This window comes from Schistocerca piceifrons, chromosome 4 (genome assembly GCF_021461385.2).
Source record: "Schistocerca piceifrons isolate TAMUIC-IGC-003096 chromosome 4, iqSchPice1.1, whole genome shotgun sequence".
NCBI classification, from domain to species: Eukaryota; Metazoa; Arthropoda; class Insecta; order Orthoptera; family Acrididae; genus Schistocerca; species Schistocerca piceifrons.
The window spans coordinates 357,317,491-357,334,906 of NC_060141.1; positions in this window are offsets into that span (position 1 = coordinate 357,317,491).

Genomic DNA, 17,416 nt, shown 5'->3' on the forward strand with positions numbered 1-17,416 from the left:
AAACGTCTCAAAAATAAGATCGACAGGTAGCGCAAATTGGCTAAGCAGGGATGGCTAGAGGACAAATGTAACGATGTAGAGGCTTATCTCACGAGGGGTAGGATAGATACTGCCAACAGGAAAATTAAACAGACTTTTTGAGAAAAGAGAAAGACCTGCATGAATATCAATAGCTCAGATGGAAACCCAGTTCTAAGCAAAGAAGGGAAAGCAGAAAAGTGGAAGGGTCTCTACAAGGGCGATGTTCTTGAGGACAATATTATGGAAATGGAAGAGGAGGTAGATGAAGATTAAATGGGAGATATGATACTGCGTGAAGAGTTTGACAGAGCACTGAAAGACCTAAGTCGAAGCAAGGCCCTGGGAGTAGACAACATTCCATTAGAACTACCGACAGTCTTGGGAGAGCCAGTCATGACAAAACTCTACCATCGGGGGAGCAAGATGTATGATACAGTCGAAATTCCCTCAGACTTCTAGAAGAATATAATAATTCCAATCCCAAAGAAAGAAGGTGTTGACAGATGTGAAAATTACCGAACTATCAGTTTAATAAGCCACAGCTGCAAAATACTAACGCGAATTCCTTACAGACGAATCGAAAAACTGGTAGAAGCCGGCCTCGGGGAACATCAGATTGGATTCCGTAGAAATATTGTAACACGTGAGGCAATACTGACCCTACGACTTATCTTAGAAGAAAGATTAAGGGAACGCAAACCTACGTTTCTAGCATTTGTAGACTTAGAGAAAGCTTTTGACACTATTGACTGGAATACTCTCTTTCAAATTCTGAAGGTGACAGGGGTAAAATACAGAGAGCGAAAGGCTATTTACAATATGTACAGAAACCAGATGACAGTTATAAGAGTCGAAGGACATGAAAGGGAAGCAGTGGTTGGGAAGGAAGTGAGAGAGGGTTGTAGCCTCTCCCTGAGGCTATTCAATCTGTACATTGAGCAAGCAGTAAAGGAAACAAAAGAAAAGTTCGGAGTAGGTATTAAAATCCATGGAGAAGAAATAATAACTTTGAGGTTCGCCGACGACATTGAAATTCCGTCAGAGACAGCAAAGGACTTGGAAGAGCAGTTGAACGGAATGGACAGTGTCTTGAAAGGAGGGTATAAGATGAACATCAACAAAAGCAAAACGAGGATAATAGAGTGTAGTCGAATTATGTCGGGTGATGCTGAGGGAATTAGATTAGGAAATGAGACACTGAAAGTAGTAAAGAAGTTCTGCTATTTGGGGAGCAAAATAACTGATGATGGTCGAAGTAGGGAGGATATAAAATGTAGACTGGCAATGGCAAGGAAAGCGTTTCTGAAGAAGAGAAATTTGTTAACATCGAGTATAGGTTTAAGTGTCAGGAAATCGTTTCTGAAAGTATTTGTATGAAGTGTAGCCATGTATTCAAGTGAAAAATGGGCGATACATAGTTTAGACAAGAAGAGAATAGAAGCTTTCGAAATGTGGTGCTACAGAAGAATGCTGAAGATTAGATGGGTAGATCACATAACTAATGGGGAGGTATTGAATAGAATTGGGGAGAAGAGGAGTTTGTGGCACAACTTGACTAGAAGAAGGGATCGGTTGGTAGGACATGTTCTGAGGCATCAAGGGATCACCAATTTAGTACTGGAGGGCAGCATGGAGGGTAAAAATCATAGAGGGAGGCCAAGAGATGAATACACTAAGGATGTAGGCTGCAGTAGGTACTGGGAGATGAAGTGGCTTGCACAGGATAGAGTAGCATGGAGAGCTGCATCAAACCAGTCTCAGGACTGAAGATCACAACGACAGCAACATGATGGTGTTATATTTAACTGACTTGATTATGCTGCGAATTATATATTTGGTCTGAGTACATGTTGTGCTAACCTTTTTCGTGTTCCATTAAGTCAAAAGAAGTTTCCCTGCTAATATTTATTTGTAAAGTCTGTGTGTTCCTTTTTAATTTCATATGGATAGTCTTTTGTATGTATATACAGGGTGATTATAATTAAAGTTAAACTTTCAAACCGCTGTAGAAATAACACCACAGGTGACAATGACGCCAAACTGCAAGGGAATATTACCGGAGACGGGGGAAAACGTATAGCAGAAGAAAAATAAACAGTTACAAAATGTAGCAATAGATGGCGCTGTAAGCGTCATAATTTAATAGTGGTCTACTGCAAATGACAAATGAATCTTATAACAACGCCTAAGGTGTACATTTGAAGTTAAACAAATTGTACTACTTAGTGTGCATGGGCATACAGGTGTGATACTGTTAGTTACGTAAGCCCATCCACTACGGCAAGGTCATATCACATCGTATGGGAAAAATAGATTTTTAATTGTCCTGAGACCAAAAACCGCACAAAAGTGTCAATCACATCGGTTTTTAATTGTCCTCAGACCAAAAACCGCACAAAAAGCATCAATCAAAATCAAACCGTATTATCAATTTCCGTGTGACTGGATCAAAACATGTTCAGTATACTGTCCACCGTTTCCTGCAACAAGTTGAAATCGGGAAACAGCATGCGTCACAACCAATCGAAGAGTTACCGGGTCAGTTTCAGGATGTGTTGCGCAATGCTTGTCTTCAATGCAGCTAAGTTTGCAATCGGAACACTGAACACATCTTTCAGATAGCCCCACAGCCATAAGTCACACGGATTAAGATCAGGCGATCAGGACGGCCAGACTGTAGGGAAATGACGGCTGATAATCCTAACAATTCCGAAATGGTGCTGCAGCAGCTACTTAACTGTATTTGCAATATGTGGAGGTGCGCTATCTTTCATAAAAATTATCCCATCCTCACATCCACGCTGTTGGAGAGCTGGAATGACGTGGTGGCGAAAAGGACGCTCACAGCACTTACCAGTGACGGTACAGGTAACAGGACCACAAGCACCTGTCTCTTACAAAAATTATGGCCCTGATGATGCCTTAAACCCGAACTATACATTTTCAGGATGAAGTGGTACTGGTTGATTTGCGTGTGGATTTTGCGTTGCCCATGTTCGACAATTCTGTGTATTGACATGTCCTGCCAAGTGGAAGTGATCTTCGTCTCTAAACAAAATCTTCCACAGCCAATCATTGTCCACTTCCATGCAAGCAAAAAATTCTAAAGCAAAGGTCTCTCTTACTTGCAGGTCAACAGGAAGCAATTCGTGCACGTGGGTAATTTTGATTGTAAAGGAAAGAATGATGTTTCATAGGATTTTAAGCACCATGCTCACGGGTATGTCCAGTGTTCGAGCATTCTCCGTGCGCTACACGTTTGTACACCACCACTCGCCTCCTCGTGCGTTGCTGTGACCACTGCATCCACTGACGTCGAATCGTTTTATTTCCTCCCTCTAGCAGGTTGCACTCGTCTTTTCGAATTTCCGTTCCATTTTCTCCAGACCTCTGGCAGTCGTCGGTCCACCGCCTTTTTTCAAACCCTTCAGTGTCCGGAACTTCTGCAGAGTGACCTGATCACAGTCATCACTCTTGTAATACAGCTTTTCAAGCAGAGTGCGATCCTGCATTGAGAATGTCATGGCGAGCGTCGCAGTCGCGAGAGGAGGAAAAGCCGTGTACCCGTCGTGTTTGTACCAACTTTAAGGGTCGTGCGCCTACAGGTATTTTCATTTACGTATTCAGACACATACAGCACCTCCTACTGATAAATTTTCACGCTATTTTCTGTTTCTGTCATGCGTTTTTCCCGTTGTTCGATAATATTCCGTTGAAATTTGACATTCTGACAAGTGGTGTTATCGTTTTGAAAGTTTAACTTTAATTATAATCACCCAGTATAGCACCATTTCTTCAAGTATGTTCATAGTAAGTCTTTTCAGTATTCTGTGTGGCATTTGCAAAGGAATTTCAATTTCCTCGTTCGTGAGGTGCTGATTTTTAGATGTAAGCTGTCTTGTTTACTGTCGCTATTTCTGGTGTATTCTCTAGATTTGATTCTTAAATTTGGTCCTGTTTGGCCGATGTAAACAATACTTCAATTATCACAAGTGATTTTAGTGCAAGATTGGAATTTTCTAAGATTTTGGTCTTGCAGTTTTGTTAACAGATGGTTATTGGCATCGAAATCCGGTTGGTTGTGCATTTATGTTGGTTGATATCAGTCCTAGGTAAATTGCAGGTGGGAACATTGTTCTCTGCTTAATTGAGGTTTCTCTAGTTAAATATCTTCATAAGTCGCAATATGTAATTCTGTTACTATATGGCAATGTAACGGAGTATTTCCAGTTCTTTTTGTATTGCTGCTTTTCTAGTGACAAACCTATTTATCTATTAATCACTCACTGGAAGTGCGCATATTTGTGATTTATGATGAATAGAAATAGCATTTATAATGTTGTCTGTAGGGATAGGTTTTCTGCAGATGTCAAATGCATGGTGATCGCTGATTTGCTAATTGTTTGGTTAGGGTAGTTTATTGAACTACCTGTTTCTATTTCCATAGTAAATTTGATTTTGAGATTGGCATACTGGAATACGAAAAGGAATTGTAAATTTGACGACAAAACATACTCAAATCAAAGATATGATTCGCAGCAAAATCCAGTCAATGAAATATAACACTATCGGTTGCTTCACTAATTATACTTTGTACACTTACAGCATCTTAGTAGACGAACTGTCAAATAAATGTCAAAGAGTACTTTACGCTAAGCGAACTGTCAAATATTACTTCTGAATGGCAATAATGCCGAAACAGCTGCCGTAAAGCGTGTTATTCTTATTGAAGCTATTATGGACCTTTCATTTTCAAAGTGTCATACTATGACGTGTACGTACTATGCTGTACGCCCACACAAACACTATTCATGTTGTGTTTGCTGGTTACTTGAAAATGGCATGAAAGCCGAAACAGCAATCGTAAAGAGTATTAATCTCATAGCAGCTAGTCTGCTCATTTCATTTACAAAAAATCATACTACGGCGTGTAATATGTTAAGGACCCAACAAAAGTTACAATATTATTACGTGGTCATAAAATCTGAGAAATAAAATAATATCGGAAATTGTTTTATATAATTGGAAAAATAAATTCAACTGTTTCATAAAGTGCCGCTCCACAAAATTTGTCTGTATTTAGCTTTTGCATCAAGACATTTCTGAAGAAGTTCACTGTTCCTTTTTAATATAATGGTTATTCCTACTACATGAAGAATAAAGTTTTGTTTATCATTAAGTAGGTTACATATGGAAAACAATCATGTCCAAGTGACCTTAGTTACGAATGATACGCAAATGAAAGTCGGATCCTGTTTACATAGGCACATACCTTATTTTGAATCCAGGTTATTTTAAAGTAAAATCTGTAAGATAACTAGTTGTCATAGCACAACACGATCACTTAGAAACAGGAAAAAATGTGATTACGTGATTGACAATTTTGGAGAGGTACGGAATTTCGTAAATGCACTACTGTACTGATGCACTAATTATATGAGCAACACGAATCTCAATCTTAATAGCCGAATATCGAAATAAACATTACCGAAAAGGATGTGAAATAGCAACCATAGGTTGACGCAGGAAGCAGCTGTAAATATTGATTTGTTATGCCACCTTCTGGTGAGTGGAGGATGGTGCTTCTGATACTGCTAGCTCTTTCCCCTTCCCTGTTCCATTCGGGGAAGGCGAGTGGGCAGTATTACTATCATAAAGCCCCTTCTTAATTCTAATACCTCTGATTTAACCGTTGTGGTCATATCGCGAAACTTATGTTGCAGGAAGTAATATGTTGCCCAGCTCTTCCAAGAACGAATCCTGCTGAAATTTCAATAAAAAAATATTTAAATCTGCTTGTTGAACGGCACTTTCATTTCTTGAGCGGTTTTCTTAACAATAACTCGCTAATATTTCGCAAAGACGTTTTGTAACCACTATCGATGTGCAGTGTAGGGTCGTTGACTTGTGTCCCTTTGACACTGTGTAGTGAAAGCTGGTTGCCCCTGCCGCGTACTTAAGACAACCACATAACTTGCGTTTAGATGGACCGTACTTGCGAATACATTCGAAAAACTTTTCTTTCCTTGAGGCGCTTGTGAGGTGTACATAGCTTCGTGATGGCAGCAACAGTGAACAGTGTTTTATTCGAGATGGTTGCTAATAGGCAAGGTGTAGCAATCAATTTACGTGTGGGGTATCTGTATCGTTCGGTTATCTTTCATTAGTTCCGCGTTGTAAGCCTGTAATGATCTGCGAGGACGAGCCGTTCGTTAGGCGCAAGATGTTAGAAAATTTTATTATTTCATAACTATCATTCTATATCACAATTTAGGTAATTCCATATTTCCGAGGTTGTCGTGGATTTAGCTATAGCTGTGTACCATTACTGAATTTCACAACTTATGTTCTACATTTGTCTTGAATGCCAAGTGACTCACGTCTTGAAGTCAATACAAACCACTGAACTACGTTAGCTGTCAGTCAGTTCAGCTCTCCTGAATAATTCAATAGAAATTTACGTGAATAATTGATTCGTTTCATCTAACTTTGAGCGTCCAGCTCAGCAGCAGCAGGAGTGCTCCACCAGTGACGTATCACAGGACGATATTCAGAACTGTTCTTCTAGGATTGTCAGTTATTCCTGTCACCTACATCTGCACCACCATCCATGCAGTTACACTGGCATAATGCATGGTGTTTCTATTCTCGGTTAAGTGTAATCTAAATGTGATTGGAAGCAAATGTATAGCCCTGCGGCAGGCGCACTGAAGTTAATTGCACCAGCGGGAGCGTGCGCACTAACTGCCGCCTAACATCAGATACCATTTGAGGAACATTATTTTCAGTTTTCTGGTAAATTTTTCGCAATGGGTTTTGAACTACAAGTAACATCACTATAACTACATATTTCAGTGCTATTATAGGTCTTTATTAACGGAAGCCTTGCAAAAATGTATAGTGAAGAGAAACGGGAATACTGCATAATCGTAATAAAGAACTAGACACACAATTAAGAAAAAAATGTCTTGAACACGTATCAAGAATGACACACTTAGTTCTTCTGCAGTCATTACAAGACACAATGTTGTGGCTGTGAAGTCTGCTAACGAATCTTTAGCAGCTGTTGCAAGTCACAGTAGTCATACAATGAAGGCTTTCACGAGCGGATGGCGCTGTTGTTGATAATTCTTCCGGGTTATATGGCCGAGGTTCATGGAATTCTTCTATTCCTAACGTTTCGTTTTTGTTGTGGGTGATGATTTTGTTGAAACATAAAGTGAAACCGGTATTCAAACCTACCAGAAAAATAGGACAAGTACTTTGTTCTGTTAAAGATAGAAGGCCACCATTATCATCTAGCACTTCAGTCAGGTTACCATGAAGTTAAGTTTTATGAAACTATAGTTTTAAGTGCTACCACGAACTACTATCCACGACTGTATAGGGAGTCTATTGAAATTTATAAACATGCAGATAATTTTAATAGAAAAGAAGAGGCCTTGAAATTAAGCGAGATATGGACAATGGCGTTACAGAATCGATAAGTAATTTTTATCTATGACGGACTATTATCGATAGTTACATTTTATCTTTGACTAGTTTTCTCTCTGCTACTATGTGCAAGCTAGACCACGCCCACTTTCCTCGGTATTTAGGCCGCTCTCCGACGCCCGACTCGTCAGTCGGCAGGACTCAACAGGACCAGCCATACCTCTGAGGATGTCCAACGTAGTATTGGACGAAACGTTAGGAATAGAAGAATTCTATGGACCACGGCCATATAACCCGGAAGAATTATCAACAACTCGTTATTTTTTTACCTCCACAAAGGTGGGATCTTCCACACCTTGTAACGACCTCTTCATTATTTACGGAGATTGATCGATAGGGTGACAGAAATCTTTGGATGTCTCTTGGTTATGTACAGAGTTGAGCCCTTTCTTCCACTAGAGCCAAAGCCAGAAGTATGTTCTTCTTATGAACTTTCTGGATTATTTACGAAGAACAGCAGTTGGTAATTTATTCCATAAATATCCAGATAGCGGAAACACAAGGCCAAGGGCCATCTTTGTGTTGCCCTCTGAGTGGAGTAGGATGTACGAATGTAATCGTCAGTATTTCAGTATCTACGCTAACTTTGGTTGCATTGCAGTCCAGATTTACAACAGACCTTCCTGTAGAAGTGTCTATTTCCCCAGTTTCATGCACTTGTGGCAGAAAAAGCACATCCTCATTACTTCTAGTTAGGTACCAAACAAGGTGAAGTCATCTTGAAATCCGAAAAGACACAAATTCTCGTGACCTGTTTGGCAAAAATTCGGGATAAATTTCCTTCTTGTTCTTTTTCAGTGTCCCTGTGAAGGTTAGCCCATTTTCTAGAAGATACTGTCGTAACGGATAACTGCTACAGTAGTTGTCCGTAATTACATTCGTATAACTGCCCTTGGTTGGTTCAACTAATCTCTTCACAATATCCACAGGCTGGTTAGACGTAAGACATGGTCCAAGATTCTGTCTGCCTCAGTTTACTTCAAAGTTACAAGCGTAAAATGTGTTGCTATCACACACAGCCTACAACTTCAAACCATACATGGCAGGTTTATTGGGTATGTACTGCACGAAACCACAACGTCCACGAAAAAGAACAAGCATATCGTCTATGGTTGTAAACTCCACTGGCCGTAGTTATTTATGCAGTTGTTCGAAAATGCAGGGTGTAGTTCGCGGATGGCAACAACTTTGCCAATTGCAAGTCGCTCTTTTCTCATTGAAGTATCATCAAACCTCAGTGACCGAAGCAACAATAAAAGCGCTTCATGCTAAATGCTCCCTTGAGAATAACCATTTCTGTGCCATTTCATGCCTACAGTCCTAGTATGTTTGTGCTTCGACCTGTTGCGGCCACATGTAGTAAGCGTTGCTTCACGCAGTGGAGAATGGCAAAACAGAGGCACGCCACCGACCGAGGCGTTGCGAAGTAGACAGGCACAGATAGCCTTGCAGACAGCAGCAGTCTACCAACAAACTGACGCAAGGACGCACACAGACCGAGCGCCGAGCTAAGCCTGGAGAGTGCTGAGTAAGGGGAAGTGACGCCAGCACGCTAAGTTACGCTGCAATATACTGTGGGGGTAATAACAAAAAGCTATCACCGAGGGTAAAAAACGTCCTCCTGCCGGATATAAATAGTGGAGCGCAGGTAGCAACAGACAGAAGCCATTAGGAAGCAGTTCGGATCTGAGGACAGACGTGGTTCGTGTCCGAATGTTCAGTCTTCGTAGGTGATGATTCCAGAAGACTGTTCCAGTTCGCAGGGGTCATCTGTTCGCCGCCAAATGTCAACTTCAGCTCTGTAGGTCGGCCCGAGTTCGGTCGGCACCATGGCTGACTAACTACAGTGAGAACTTCCAGCAGGACCGGCCGCAGTGCGGTCTTGGTCACAGGCGCCGCCGGGGTAAGACGCCCGGACTTCATGGCAACCCGGCCCCACGGCGCATGGTCCGTCCATGACGGGACCTCGCGGACATGGCGACTGACGGCTTTTTAGCCGCCGGTTCAGCAGGCATCGGCAGCTGAACTCACAGTGACGCGGCTCTGTGGACGTGCCGTACTGGGGCGCCGAGTGGCGACGAGTTCATCTCAACCACAGGGTATCCTGGCTTCAGCGGAGCACTGGTGGCCTGAGGCTCCCGGGTGCCATCAGTGGTGCGCGTTGCTCGCATTGTCGGAGAATCTACACAGCAGCAGCCAGGCGGAGGGATCCGCAGGGCTGGGCAGCGACGACGAGGAAGAAATTGTAAAGAAAGTTCAATAAATAATTCTAAAACTCTATGCCGTCTCAGTTTTTGGCCCAGCCACTGTGTCTGCTGCTAACAAGTGGTGCACAAGACGTAACACTCCTTTTTGTACAGCAATGAGAAACAGTGCTCCTAAGAGAGCCGTTATTGCAAAAGCAGAAGTATTTCTGCAGTCTCTGTCCCTTACATAACTCAAAAATGATCTCTTGTTATTTATATATCTAATGGTGTTCCCAACAACACAATCAATTAACTCAAGATAAAAAAAATTGAGAAAAATTTCAATTTCAGTTTTAGTTCCTGTAGCATTAGGTTTCGGACCAAGTTACACCTTGATTATATTCTTACGTTTTTTTTCACCAGGCACCACTAACGAATTATTTATCGATAAAGTTTCCTGTTCCTTACCAATATAAAAATGGTACTCATCACCTGGTAATTTATTCACTTCAATCCCAATATCGAACGATTGTTCAGATTCACTGGAATAATCTAGAGCTTCGATTATTTCTGCTTCATCATCGCTGTCAAAGAAATCACCATAATCCTCTTCGTCAGGTGATTACAGGAGAAGGCACTCAATGCCGACTGAAGTCCCCTTTCTTTTTGTGCGAAACTTCAAGACAATAGGAAAAGCATAAGACTAATCTTCTGTAGTTAAATAATCGTTCACTCGCAGTGTTTTTGTAAAACATAGCTTCTGATCTTCTAAACATTGAACAGAGATTATGCCACATTTACTTACATCACATGGCGCGTGCGGTACGCAGTGCCGCTTCGTTGTAGTTGTCCACGTCACAGATCAGTCACGGCTATTATGAAGGCTCTTATATTACGTAAATAGTGAAAATTGTGGTACTGACAACGTCATCGAAGTATATCTAGGACCTTTGTTGTGTGCTTCAGTATTTCTTAAGGGTAGCTTCTCTGTCAGCACCTCTGTGTCAATGGGTTATCACTCAGTGTGTGGCGGTGACTTCCCAAAACTGTTACAATTATCAGTGATGAGGATACATTAGAGTACAGCCATTTGCAGATGGCGACATTCAGAAACTTTGTCTGTGACAGTTCAGCAATTAATGGACCGTGAATTATCGTGTTGCCTGGTAGATCTATGTTTATGGTATGTTTGCCAGTGTTTAGTATGATATTTCAAAGCTTATTAATGAGAGCACTTTTGGGCATGTATTCGCGAAAGTTTTCACATGCATGGTGCGTCATTGCTACCTGATGTGGGAAACGAAATGCTTTCATACTTATACGTGTTTATCTTTCCCACATTATTGTCCGAAATTGACAGAGAAAATAACTAACCTGTAAAATTTATTTGTATTTTATTTCAAGTAAAGATGCACTGCCACTGTAGCTCTATCAATAGTGTACTTGCACTAAAAATATGAATGTGCCTCCCTAACCAACATAACAGCTATGCCTTTTTATATGACAATGAACTATCCACAAATATGACAGGCATTTTTTAATACAGAGATCAGGAGACAGGTATCTATAACTGACAATTCTGATGATTTTGACAGTTTTATCTAATTTATTCACTAGATATACAATAATTCTCTTTCACAGAAATACTTTTATATGCCATTGACTACAAGTTATGCAGTTACGCCTTTTTCTGGTGCTGGACTGTGATTCGAATTCGTATCTCCTCCTTCGAGGATCTGAATCTCTCGGAACAGTATAGTTCAATCAATTCGTTCCTTTTCCCAAGACTGCAATCTTCTCTAGGTCTCCTCCAAAGGTAAGTATGTGGGTCCGAATCCTGATCCAGCACAAAAATATTCATAATTTCATTTCAAGGCCTATCACGTGCATACCGGCCTGCTTGTGAAAATTAACGATCGTTTTTAATGTCTGTTCATGTGTTGCCAACACTCGCAATGGGTGTCGTTATTTCTGATCAAACACGCACACATCTTACTGTTGGTGAGTAAGCAATTGATACGTAAGCTATATTGGTGAATGATAAAGAAGATCGGTAGGTGTGCGGTTCGATTGTCGCTCAGGCAAAAAAAATTGTATCTTTACTTTAGATTCAAACACCTAGCAGCTGGTAAGAAAAAACGATATGTAACATTTAATTTTACGTAGTTAACAATCCAATTACGCGTTGGGTTCGTATCTCCATCGCAGAACTTCACATCACGCGCTCCATCTTTAAATACTTGCACACTTTGTTACTTCTGAATGGAGGTATATCAGACATCTTTGATGGTTAGTTAACGGGACGAAAGGATCTTGATAGGAGATGCAGTTTACTACAAAAACTGTGTTCTTCTATTTTCTAGTTTAGATTTGGTTACTGATATTGGCGAAAATTTCGGTAATTTATGAATCTATATGGCTAGTCAGCAATATGATATGGATTAGATTAGATTAGATTTGGTCGTGCGGTAGCGTTCTCGCTTCCCACGCCCGGGTTCCCGGCTTCGATTCCTTGCGGGGTCAGGGATTTGCTCTGCCTCGAGATGACTGGGTGTTGTGTGATGTCCTGAGGTTAGTTAGGTTTAAGTAGTTCTACGTTCTGATGACCATAGATGTTAAGTCCCATAGTGCTCAGAGCCATTTGAACAATTTAAAAAAAAAATTAGATTTGATTAGATTAATACTTGTTCCATAGATCATGAATACGACATTTCGTAACGATGTGCAACGTGTCATTTTAATGAAATATTTCTTTACATACCATGATTCTACAATTTTTTACACACTCTCTCTTTCTTTTTTATTTTTATCACTCTCTCTCTCACTCTGACTCTCTCTCTCTCTCTCTCTCTCTCTCTCTCTCTCTCTCTCTCTTCTCTTCTCTCTCTCTCTCTCACACGCACACACACATTCTGTTTTTATTTTTATTTGTTTGTTGTTCTCGACTATCGGCGAGGCTCCAAAACGTCTGTGAATGAGTTTCTTTGTTTGGAATACACTTACGAAAGAAATATAAAGACAACTATGAGAGTTACTGATTTATGATGCTTAGTTTGCAGTCAGTTCTGTGTATTATTAGTAACTACACTCCAGTCCCTAAACCTACAGAAATTGGAATCAGACTCATTACGTATTCCAAGCTGTAGCAACCGCGTCTTTGGGATGCCACCTACGGCCACTTCCCAGCCTGCTGTAGGAACACATGAGTTCGTCTTCTTCCAGTTGGTACCGTAACTGAGATTTGGCAAACAAGGCAAGGTACGTTTGGCAACTCTGTGATCGACGAGTTTCTTCCTGCCTCAAAGTTCACTTGATTTTTCCTGTCATATCCATTGAATAATCTGAGCTATTATCGGCTGAGGTGTAGCAGGTTTTCAGCCCAGTAAAGTCGTTGCACGTGTAAATCGGTACTAATATCAACCTTTAAATAGCGATTTACGAGTTTTAGCCACTACTGGCCTCTTAACAGGAAGCTAATACGCATACCTCTTCGTTAGCTCTGTGGTAAAGAGGTGCCCTGTGAAAAGGCGTCTGTTATGGTTCCCAGTTCCAGTCTCGCTGGCTGTAATGTTTTTATCTCATCTGTGAAAGAGAAACAAGCGCTCAAATGAAATATCGAAAAGGAAATAGCAATAAAATATTTTCGGCTCATTGTGCAATGGTGAAAAACTTACAATGCTGCACAACAGGTAACGCCTCTTTCCGCTGCTGACAAACAAATTTTGGGTTTTCAGGAATACCTAACTTTATTTATGAAATGCCACATTTGCATACCTCGTGAGAATGCTGATAGAGGCACGCTTGTGTACAGATACTCAGTTTTATTAAAACAGACTTTCTTCGTAAGGTTATCGTGGGTACTTTTATTTCATTTCTTATAATACAGTGCAAAATTTTCGTAAGGTTTCTTTTAGTGTTGTTAAAATAACAGCAGACATGAGAGAGAAATTAATCGTCAACGATACATGTGAATTCTGTGTTGTTATCATAACAGTCTGACAATGAACTTGCAGTTTATTGATTACATGCATGCAGAAAACTTGTTCTGAAATAAAACTGTCAAACAAGGTTTGAAGAAGAATAAAATGCCGCTACTACACGACATCTAAGGTAGAAAATACTTTTCTGACGTATTTTGGCACGATGCGCTCTACCCATACATAATACAAAAGTTTCGAGATGCATCTGCTGCCTGGACGTCTATTAAACTTGAAAAGAACAAAATGTTGCAGAAGTTAGCCCTTTTCCCCATACGACTATTTTTGGTTGATAAGAGAATTGAATTATGTTCGAAGTTCAATTGGATTGATAACTTCAGCAGACAGCAGAATTGCGTTTTTAAAACGTTTCTATGACTATACTCGAACTCGCAACATCTCATCTACGGTGAGCGACACTTATCGTTACACTACAAGCTGACAAGCAGCTACAGTAGCTCAGGAAGTAAACAACAATTCCTGCAGATCTTCCGCATTTCACAGTGCTGTGAGATAATGCATATGGCCGCATCTAGTCTTCTGAGAGGCAGATAGTTACAGCTTTTCTTTTGCTCTGCACGATGTTTCAAACAAACATATAGGGCAATAGAGCAGCTCAAGTGGAAAGGAACACTTCCTATTTAAATTTCTGCATCCTACACTGCTGCCAGTTCTGTATAGATGATTACAAAATAGAGTCGAATGTATGCACTGTGTAGCTGTGGCAGCTAGTTCATGATTCAGTCAACCAAGTAAATGAATGGTCCGAACATGCTGCAAACAACTTCAGGGATCCTGTGTGTCAGAATTCTCATCCAGTGTGGCGCAACGGCGTTACGATAGGAAAATGAGTCTCAGAGAAGAGGATTTGGTGGTCTGTAGGACTGATGATAGGTTCATGTACTTATGGTCTGTGTTCTATTCCAACTTCTGCCGATGGTTTTTGATTGGGAGAGACAGATTCTATTCTCCTCTGGGTACGCCAAGTGAAGAAGGTATAACAGCACTGTGGTCTGAAATTCACATTAAACATGATATTCCATCTCCACCAAGTAGACGTTAGGTTGAGCCACAATAAAGTTAGGAGTGGCGACATGTAGAAACTCTGTCACCAGTAACCTTTCTTATAATAGTTATTTATTTAAAGTGGCGAAACTGATGCAATGTAGGGTCATTGGACACTTATTCCATCTTTTATTTGAGCTTCTGTATGTCGAAAAAATTTGTTCTGAAGTGGGAATACTACTGAGACCGCCCTTAACGCCCTCGGGCATGGATGTGTATGATGTCATGACAATAAAGCTCGACTACTATTTGTTGTTTGTTCAAAACTGCTAATTCCTCAACATCTCCATATATTGCGCGTGAATGGGTTAGAATCCTGGTCCGGCACTAAAGTTTTCATTACGTATTATCAAGCTCTAGCAGTAGAACACCTGTCTGCTGGTGGATAATAATTTTGATTTTTTATGTATTTTCATGCGTTGTCAGCACTAAAGATATCTGACGTTTTTGGTTCTCAGTGCCGGAGTGGACGAGCGATTCTAGGCGCAACAGTCTGGAACCACGCGACCGCTACGGTCGCAGGTTCGAATCCTGCCTCGGGCATGGATGTGTATGATGTCCTTAGGTTAGTTAAGTTTAAGTAGTTCTAAGTTCTAGGGGACTGATGACCTCAGAAGTTAAGTCCCATAGTGCTCAGAGCCATTTGAACCATTTGGCTCTCAGTGAGACACAGAACTATTTGCAAGATCACTGTAAGTTCAAGGATGTTATTACGAGCTGCTGGTGGAGAAAAATTCGGTAGCTGACGTCTCTTTGTGTGTAGTCAACAACGATATGTGTGGGGTTCGATTCCCAGTCAGCACTGAACTCTTAGCCATATTATTTCTAGTTCAAACACGCTCACATGTCACTGCTGCTGTAACAAACCCATGATTAACGTTCGTTTTCTGTAGAATATAACAGCGATAGGTGCCGAGAAAATCCGATATGTCACAGTTGATTGTGCTTCGATAACTACCCGATTAGGTTCTGGGTTCGAATCCCTGTTCAACACAAAGCCTTACTTCATGGAACTGCAAGTAAGTTACTTGTGAAGAAGCAATATTTAACATATCTTGTATTTCGTTAACAGGCTGCTCAAGTGCAGAAGTCATTCAGAAAACTGTTCTCATCGAATAGAGTCTTCTGACCGCTGATGTTTAGTTAACGTCTAATGATATGGATGCAATGCTCCATTGTGCAACACTTCAAGAACCAATCTTTGTGATTCCAGGAATTGCCCTGGAATATCACGGGAATTCCATCGAGGTGATTGGTGAACGGTTTCAGGAACTGCGTCCTTTGTTTGTTACTAGTGAAGAAGCAATATTTAACATCTCTCGTAGCTCATTAACAGGGAAAATATATGCGGATAGGAATTTGCGTCCGTGAAAAATGTTTACCTTATGTAATTTAATGTTGACATTTGCTAACTGATACTGCCTAAAATCGAGGTATATCACTCTCTGTATGCCTAGCTAGGAATGATTGTTAGTTTCCGTCAGTCACGAAACCTTCGCTCAGTCTTTATGACCAGGGTTTGAATCAATATTCAGAACTAGACGGTTCGTCGTGTCATTTGAAGTTCATACATATTCTCTACTAGCTGCTCGTGAATAACTTAAATTTTTAATGTCGTTTTGTGTTAAATAATAAGTACGGTATGTTACTTTGAAGAGGATATTATGAATACGATGAAGTTATTCCGTACATTATCTGTCTGACGTAATAATGAGAGTGATAACACTTCAGGTGTGTTATTTATTGTAACAAATGAGAGCTTACAAGCCTTAAGGACAGTCTTATCTGTGATAAGGTGTTCCCTGATATTTGTCGTTCGTGGTATTACTTTACATCTTGAGTTATTGCGATAGAGAGTAGTGTTTTCTAGTGGTGACTTGTTGGAAACATTTTCAATAGTCAAACGACTGTACCGAGGAGCGATTAGATGGCCTGCTAGACAGATGCGTTATGCGGGTTGCATGTGAATCGGGCGATACGCAATTCATATCGTTCGGATACTTTTGAGCATGACTGTACCTTGCAAACTTCAATATTCAATTTCATTTAACACGTAGATATAAAAACATATCCAAATCTCACAACCAGCATATTTGTTAAATCTGTCCAATGAGTAATCCTGATAACAGTATGTTCAGAAATAAGAAATGTAATAACTTAATGACAACACCCGTCCGGCATTGGCCACACTTTTACATAATCGTAAATTCCGTTAAAAAATGACTGCTTAATCTCCACTCAGTTAAGTAAACTAACACCGCAGAAGTCACTAAAGGTTAATACACGTACCATGTTCCACTGCTTTCTCCTCCAATATCATGACATCCTTATTGTGGACAAACATGCTACAGTACAGCGTGTTCAGGTTGGACCCACGCTGTCCTTTTTATCTGCCGTGGCAAAACACCCACAAACGACGTCGGCCACAGCTCGTCGCAAATCGCGTCCATAAAATTGCAGAGCCCACGGCTCATTGTTCCACACCAGCATTGAATTCCCAAACATCTCGGTGTCACCATCAGTTCATTACCACAGAGTGCCACAATTATGAATGCAGAATTCGGAACATCCAGACCCCAACACTCTGCCCTTCTGTCCTTCTCGCTCCGTGCTCTCTAACGCCCACCAGAGGGCCACTCGCCGCCAACTCGGCGCCCCAGTATCTCTGGGGAG